The sequence below is a fragment of the Aphelocoma coerulescens genome, chromosome 1, assembly GCF_041296385.1.
Source record: "Aphelocoma coerulescens isolate FSJ_1873_10779 chromosome 1, UR_Acoe_1.0, whole genome shotgun sequence".
Lineage (NCBI taxonomy): Eukaryota > Metazoa > Chordata > Aves > Passeriformes > Corvidae > Aphelocoma > Aphelocoma coerulescens.
Window position 1 is genome coordinate 27,493 of NC_091013.1, and position 7,342 is coordinate 34,834.

General features: G+C 48.7%; 1 long non-coding RNA gene across 4 annotated transcripts; it reads right to left on the reverse strand.

The window, feature by feature from the left end:
- Positions 1–509: 509 nt before the first annotated feature.
- On the reverse strand, positions 510–4,710 carry LOC138105390 (uncharacterized). 4 transcript variants are annotated; one of them, XR_011148919.1, is made up of 9 exons: positions 4,655–4,710; positions 4,535–4,576; positions 4,366–4,440; positions 4,112–4,191; positions 3,928–4,030; positions 3,596–3,689; positions 3,471–3,511; positions 1,777–3,387; positions 510–1,564 (listed from the first exon to the last, which is right to left on the reverse strand). It is a non-coding gene; the product is annotated as an uncharacterized lncRNA (long non-coding RNA). The 4 variants fall into 4 exon arrangements; XR_011148533.1 differs by having other exon boundaries at positions 1,777–3,366; positions 4,655–4,709; XR_011148968.1 differs by lacking the exon at positions 3,596–3,689 and having other exon boundaries at positions 4,655–4,709.
- Between the last annotated feature and the right edge of the window lie 2,632 nt (positions 4,711–7,342).

Sequence of the window (7,342 nt, forward strand, 5' to 3'; positions counted from 1 at the left end):
GCTCACACCTGGGGTTGTTGCCGGTCCAAGTGTGAGGGCAGGTGCAGAAAGGATTTGCTGCTCCTTCCCTGGACGGCTCATTGTCTGCACCTGACACGCTGAGGCACTGGGCTTTCCTTTCCATAGATAATAGATAGTTGATGCCAGGTGCAGGTAAACTGTCAGGGTTGGTTTTTGAAATATTTTTTTAAACTAGAAAGTGTTCCATAAGTATGCATGTGACTTTTGAGATTTGATATACGAGACTTGTTGAGCTTTTGACGGGGTACCCTTCCTTCTCGGACCGGGGTAACGGAGCAGAGGAGGCTGCTGTTCTGCTAAGTTCTTTATTTCATAGTCTCATAGTTTTCTTGAAGGCAGAGTTCAGAGGGGGTTACATGATAAAGCCAAGCAGCAACAGCAGGCAAAAACAGCCTCTTCTATATGTTCTATATGCTCCATATACTCTATATACTATACACACTATACTTGATGCACTCTATACAATGTACTATACACTCTATATTTTTTCTTACAGAAGTGTGGATTATATTTGTTAACTGACCAATAAGATTAATACACGATTCCAGTTTTTCTTAACCTATCCTGGCCTGATTCTAACAGTCGTAAGCCTTACACAAGTACTACATAGGTATTACACAGATTTGCGTATGCAGTTTCTATCGGCTCTTATTGTTTATGTGAACAGTCTATCTAAAAAATATGAACAGTGTAATTCTATCTATATTTTGTCTAAAGTAAAGAATTCTGTGAAAAGGTAACACTGCTGCAGCAAGAACTGTGTTTAAGGTCTCTGCTACAGCTTTTTAATGTTTAAGGCACTTAGCATATATGTCTACTGAAGTTAAAAATCTATGTTTCTATTTCACTTTGGTGTGGCTTCATGTATCTCAGCCTGTCCAAAGGTTTAAATTCAATCCCCGTGCTTTGGCTTCCCTCTGGGCCTGAGTCCAGAGGAGCTTTTGCTCCGACAGAGACTAAATCTCTCGCCGGTTTTAGAGTACTGCATTGAAAGTCTGTGCGCTTTCTCTTCTTTCCCTGTTCTGAGCGAGTTCTTTGGAACTTCTTTCTCCATTGAATTTTTTTATTTACACTTCAGCAAAATGTGGAAATAACGTATACAAACACAAGTACGAATACAATCCATATACATGCTGGCAAAAGTCCAATTTACACACGGAGCAATACATGGAAATTCAGTGGCAAACACCAATACAGAACAATACAGGGCAATGCAAGCCAAATACATATCAATACAATAAAACAATGCTACTGTTTCTAGAAAGTTTATTACATTTTCTTTTATTGTTATAAGAAACCCAAAACAGCAACATGTAGAGAACATAACAGTCATCCACCACCCACACCTCCTTTAGCTTACACACAAACCCACCCTTGCTCTCATCTTGACCGCTCCACTAACCCTCGGCGCTCTATGGGAATGTGGTTCCCAGGAGCCTCCAAATCATCCTGCCTCACAAAACCCCATCGCCGGCACGGTCCGCACCCAAACTTTGGCGATGAACGTCGCCTCGCAGACCGGCCAGGACCGAAGGAAAAAAACCTGGGGGGGAGGAACAAACCTGGCTGGGGTTTTTTTAATTCAAAATTTAAAAATGTGTTGAAAAACCTGAAAGGCAAATATCTCACATACAACATTAGAACCCATCAACACACATGCTCTCACAGGCAGACAGAAGCAGAAAGACAGACAACTCTCACAGACACACACAGTCACACACTCTTCAGCTAACACACACTCACTGCGGCCCTTACTCAAAAAACTCTACGGATGAAGATGCTTCAGCACATCTTCCAGCTGCTGCTCCTCGACACCAAACGGTAGATTCTGGGAAAATTGGTAGCATCAGTGACCACAGAGATCCAAAGCCACCTCAGGGACCTAAGAGACAACATGAGGCGGTCAGTGAGGGGCCGAAGGCTAGGAGTTATCTCCACGCTAGGCCCATAAATTTTCTACCCAAAACCCCATAGAAAAGATATGAACCTTTAAGTTTTATAACTGTTCTTCTTAACCATTACCCTGCCAGGGCAGGGCAGCTCCAACTGCAAAGAGCACATGGACAAGGTGGTGCGCCAAATATAAGCAAAGATGACAAGAGGGCTTGAGATAACTCTCTGGAAGATTAATTCTTGAGCCCGATATGCTTTAAGGCAACAAAACCTACAGAACTACCACAGTCACATGAGGAGGGTCTAATATGCTCCATATAGAAGTCTAAGGGAATAGGATGTGAACAGAAGGCACTACCAAAAGTGAGAAGGAAGATGGATGAGAACATCTCCTGCACTTCCTCTGGTCTCAAAAAGTAAAAATGTAAAGATGCCGGAATAAGCCCAATCTGGGAAAGTACACAAGGAGAGACACCCCCCCCCCGCTGCCAATACGGCCCAGAACAATGCCGATAAAGCATCAAGACATAACGAAGCCCTAGGACACAGAATAGGGTGGACACATGTTACAGTGGGGATACTGCAACACGCCTATATCAAACCAGGAGTCCCGTGGAAAAGAAATATATATAGACGGATTCTTGCTAGATGTTTCAGAGATGTTTATTTCTCCAGCCGCATGGCCGGGATCTGCCGAGGAACTGTTACAGTCAGCCCCCAAGCTCCTTTGCCTGCACAGGGAAACACAAACCAACCAATGGGGAACGAGGCTGACCAGGGGCAGGGAAATCCCGTGCCTCCCTCAGGGCTCCCAGGGCTACAGGGCGGGGAAGGGACCCCGACAGACACAAACTACACAACATAGACACAAACTACGTAACACAGAGAGAAGTTAAAACTGCCCAGTAGTTTCACCTGATGGACCCAAGATTCCTGCTGCAAGATGAGCCAGAAAGTGATGATGCCAAAGGAAAGACGGCTCTATAGCAATAACACGTGACAGTGAAACAACTCCTTACGAGAAGTTAGTGCCAAAGCTGTTAAGAGGATGCTCAAGAAGTTCAGTAGGCCTAGAGAAAGAGGTGATGACTGCTGGGCGACCGCTCCGGACCCAAAGGCAGGCTCCTCAGGCAAAAAGATCTGCGATGACATCAAGACTCAAAGCACAAAGCTTGCAAAAACATGGGTATGGAACTGCTCTGCCCGGCAAAGGGTCAGGTGATGCTAAGGAGAAACCCTCTCCCTTTACTTCCAAGGGACCCATCCCACTACAGCCCTCTCCTCTAAGCTAACTTCAGATTGCCTCCTGTGATTCCAAAGGTTTTTCCCTTCTCCCAACCACCAGTCCCAGCACTTAGCTTTCAGAGATGAGAGGAAAAAATCCATCCTCGACAGAAAAGAACACGTGGGCGCTGTGGACATCAGTACATTCCCTGTAGTCTGCTTTGGAGGCTGTGAAAATTCAGAAAGAAACTTCAGACTGCAATGAGATGTCCCAAAAATGACCCCTTCTGCAACACCCCCCTCCCTCGTAACTGCAAAGGCTAATTGCTTACCGGCCGTTTCCAAACTTCGGCTCCACACCGGCTCATGGTACCTAAGACGACAAAACAGAAAACGTGACTATCACCCTCCAGAAGATTAATCCCCAGGGCTCCTCTACACTGCTACCCTGGCGCACCTCAAATCTTCATCCGACTCTGGAGGTGGCCTGGACAATACCCGCAAAGTGAAAAGGCACATGCTTGGCACCTCAAAGGACTAAGGCAAAAGACCTGTGACATGAGATGCACAAAAGACAGAGAACGCACAATAGACACGTGACATGTACCGGGACTGCTTTGCCCTGCGCACCTCGGCACTGTGATCAAAAGCAAGACTTAAGCTTTATGGGTCCTAAGGGGTCCCTTCTTGGGTATCCCCACCTCCAAATCTGACTCAAAAATACCTCCGGTGAGTGCCAACTCGACACCCCGCTTTCACCCCCTCTGTGGGTCACAGGTCTCAACTTACCTCTTGGATGTCTGGGGATGTCAATCTGCCTCGGGTGCAAAAGGCGGCCGCCTCACCATGCAGGCAGCTGGTGCCTTCACCAGGCTGGTTATCTCTTAGTCAGCTACAATAAAGAAAACCAAACAAACATCAGTGCATGAGCTTAGTGGCACCTCAGCCAAAACCCGTCAATTCTGCCACTCACCGTCTCCTAAAAAGGCTGGAGTCCTTGGGCCGCATGCTCTGGCCGCGCTCCAAGGCCAGCACCATCGTTGTAGGGTATACCTGAGTTGAGTGGAGACGAGGTGAGGTAGCATTGCTAAAACTTGAGCAGACCCGCGCTCCCCCTCCCTCCCTCCCCAACTTATTGCAACTCCTCAGCCGTTGCCAAAGGCAACCTGGATGGTACCCTCACATGGAAAAGGTAAAGGCTTCGTCACAGAGCCCCATGATACTCACAGAGTACTAACAAGGGAAGCGAGACAGGACCGTCGGCCGGTCGGTGAGGGGCACGGCCTAAGACAGTGGTACGGCCTGAAACACACAAATGACAATGGATGCTTAGAGCTGTACCAGAACTTAGCGCCCAAGGAATAACATGTGGTTCTTTCCACCAATGACTTCTTACCTCATTCACTTGACCTTGACTGCTGAAATCTGGCTTTACCTCCTAAGAACAAAGACAAAGAACAATCCTGTAACACAGCCACCATTTATGTTTGCCCTGCAAAGACAAACAGTGACCGACCTTCATGTGGGAACCCCCTCACACGGTATGGGGGGCTCTGGCATGGATTTAATCTGCCTGCATCTTCAAGAAAGTGATGACAAAAGTCAAAGGGCTGCATGAGAACTTCACAGCTCCAGCCATCTTGTGACAATCTAGAAATATCATCTAGAGGACAAACGACTCCCTACATTACAAATTTCAAGTCCCCAAGCCTTGTTCTGTTACACCGATATGCCAGGGTATGCAGCAGGGCAGAGCAGCTCTGGGCCAAACCCATGCAGGCACCCATGACAGAGGAGACGACAAACGAGAGGATACAACAAGGAGAGAGAACTCAGGGTGGAAAGCATGACTGCAAGCACATCAAAGGGCTAAGGCAAAAGACCTGTGACACAGGACACCCAAAAGACATGGCATGCACTATAGACAAGTGACACAACATGCACTGCGATTGCTCTGCCCTGCGCACCTCAGCATTGTCATCAAATGTGAGACTTTCACTTTATGCGGGCTAAGGCGCCCCTTCTTGGGTATCCCCATCTCCAAAGCTGACGCAAAAATCCCTCCCGGCGAAGCCCGACTCGATACTCCGCTTTCATCCCCTTGACTTATCTCTCAGACGTCCTGAGATGTGAATCCAGCTGGGACGCAAAAGAAGACCGCCTCACCATCCTGGAAGCTCCTACCATTGCCGGGCTTTTGTCTTTTAGACGGCTACAATAACAAAAGCCAAACATCAGTACAGGAACTTCTTGGCACATTGGCCAAGCCCCCAACAGTTCCACTACTCACCGTCTCCTAAGAAGGCCGGGGTCCTTGGGCCCCACGCTTTTGCCACGCCCCGAGGCAGATACCGTCACCGCAGGGTATACCTGAGTTAAGAGGAGAGGAGGTGATGCGGGACTGCTGAAACTTGAGCGGACCCTCGCTCCCCCACCCTCCCTCCCCGACTTGCCGCAACGCCTCAGCCGTCGCCAAAGGCTACCGGGACGGTACCTTCGCATGGAAAAGGTAAAGGCTTCATCGCAGAGTCCCATGATACTTGCGGAGGACTCACGAGGGTGGCAAGAGAGGTCCGTCAGCCAGTCGGCGAGGAGTTCGGTGTAATACAAGGGGACTACCTGAAACACACAAATGACAATGGATGCTTAGAGCTGTACCAGAACTTGGCACCCAAGGCATAACAAGTGCTTCTTTCCACCAGTGACTTCTTACCTCATTCACTTGACCTTGACTGCTAAGATCTGGCTTTACCTCCTAAGAACAAAGACAAAGAACAATCCTGTAACACAGCCACCATTTATGTTTGCCCTGCAAAGACAAACAGTGACCGACCTTCAGGTGGGAACCCCCTCACACGGTATGGGGCGCTCTGCCGCAGATTTAATCCGTCTGCATCTGCAAGAAAGTGATGACAAAAGTCAAAGAGCTGCATTAGAACTTCACAGCTCCAGCCGTCCTGTATGAGTCTAGGAATACCATCTTGAGGCCAAACTACAACCTACACCACAAATTCCACATCCCCAGGCCTTGTCCTATTACACCCATACTCCACAGTATGCATCAGGGAAGAGCAGCTCTGGGCCAAACCCACTCAGGCACCCGTGACACAGAAGATGACAAAACAAGGGGACACAACAAGGAGAGAAAACTCTAGGCTAGATGATCACAAGGACCGAGCAAATGAGGAATGAGATGACCACGGCGAGACCGACGGTGAGCCAACGAGGCTGCAAGAACCCTGGCAGAGGAGGATGATAACAGAAGGGCTTATTCCAAGAACCGCAAAGATGGATGCCCGAGAATTGGACGGGTGGAATCCTCCAGCTATCTTCACATTCTTACAAGCCTTCATCCTCTATAATGGATCATTGCAGGGCACAGCTGACAATGCAGCTCAGAACAAGACCTGAAAAGACACCCGACTCAACCTCGCTGAAGAGAGACGTGATCCTGATGCACCTCCAAGCTCACGAGTCAAAGGATCAATGGTATCGGCACCACACTGAGGAACACCAAGAACAGAGATGCTAAGAATAATGCCCAGCGTTTGCGATAAGCATCTCAAAGGGCTAAGGCAAAAGACCTGCGACATGAGATGCACAAAAGACAGAGAACGCACAATAGACAGGTGACATGTACCAGGCCTGCTCTGCCCTGCGCACCTCGGCACTGTGATCAAAAGCAAGACTTAAGCTTTATGGGGCCTAAGGGGCCCCTTCTTGGGTATCCCCACCTCCAAATCTGACTCAAAACTACCTCCTGGTGAGTCCCAACTCAACACCCTGCTTTCACCCCTACTGTGGATCACAGGTCTACACTTATCTCTTGGATGTCTGGGGATGTCAATCTGCCTCGGGTGCAAAAGAAGGCTGCATCACCATGCGGGAAGCGCGTGCCTTCACCGGGCTGGTTCTCTCTTAGTCAGCTACAATAAAGAAAACCAGACAAACATCAGTGCATGAACTTAGTGGCACCTCAGCCAAAACCTGTCGATTCTGCCACTCACCGTCTCCTAAAAAGGCTGGCCTCCTCAGGCCGCACGCTTTGGCCACGCTCTGAGGCCAACGCCATCGTCATCGTCACAGAGTATACCTGGGTTAAGAGGAGACGAGGTGATGCGGCATTGCCGAAACTTGAGTGGGCCCTCGCTCCTCCCTCCCTCCGCAACTCACTGCAACTACCCGGCCGTTGCCGAAGGCAACC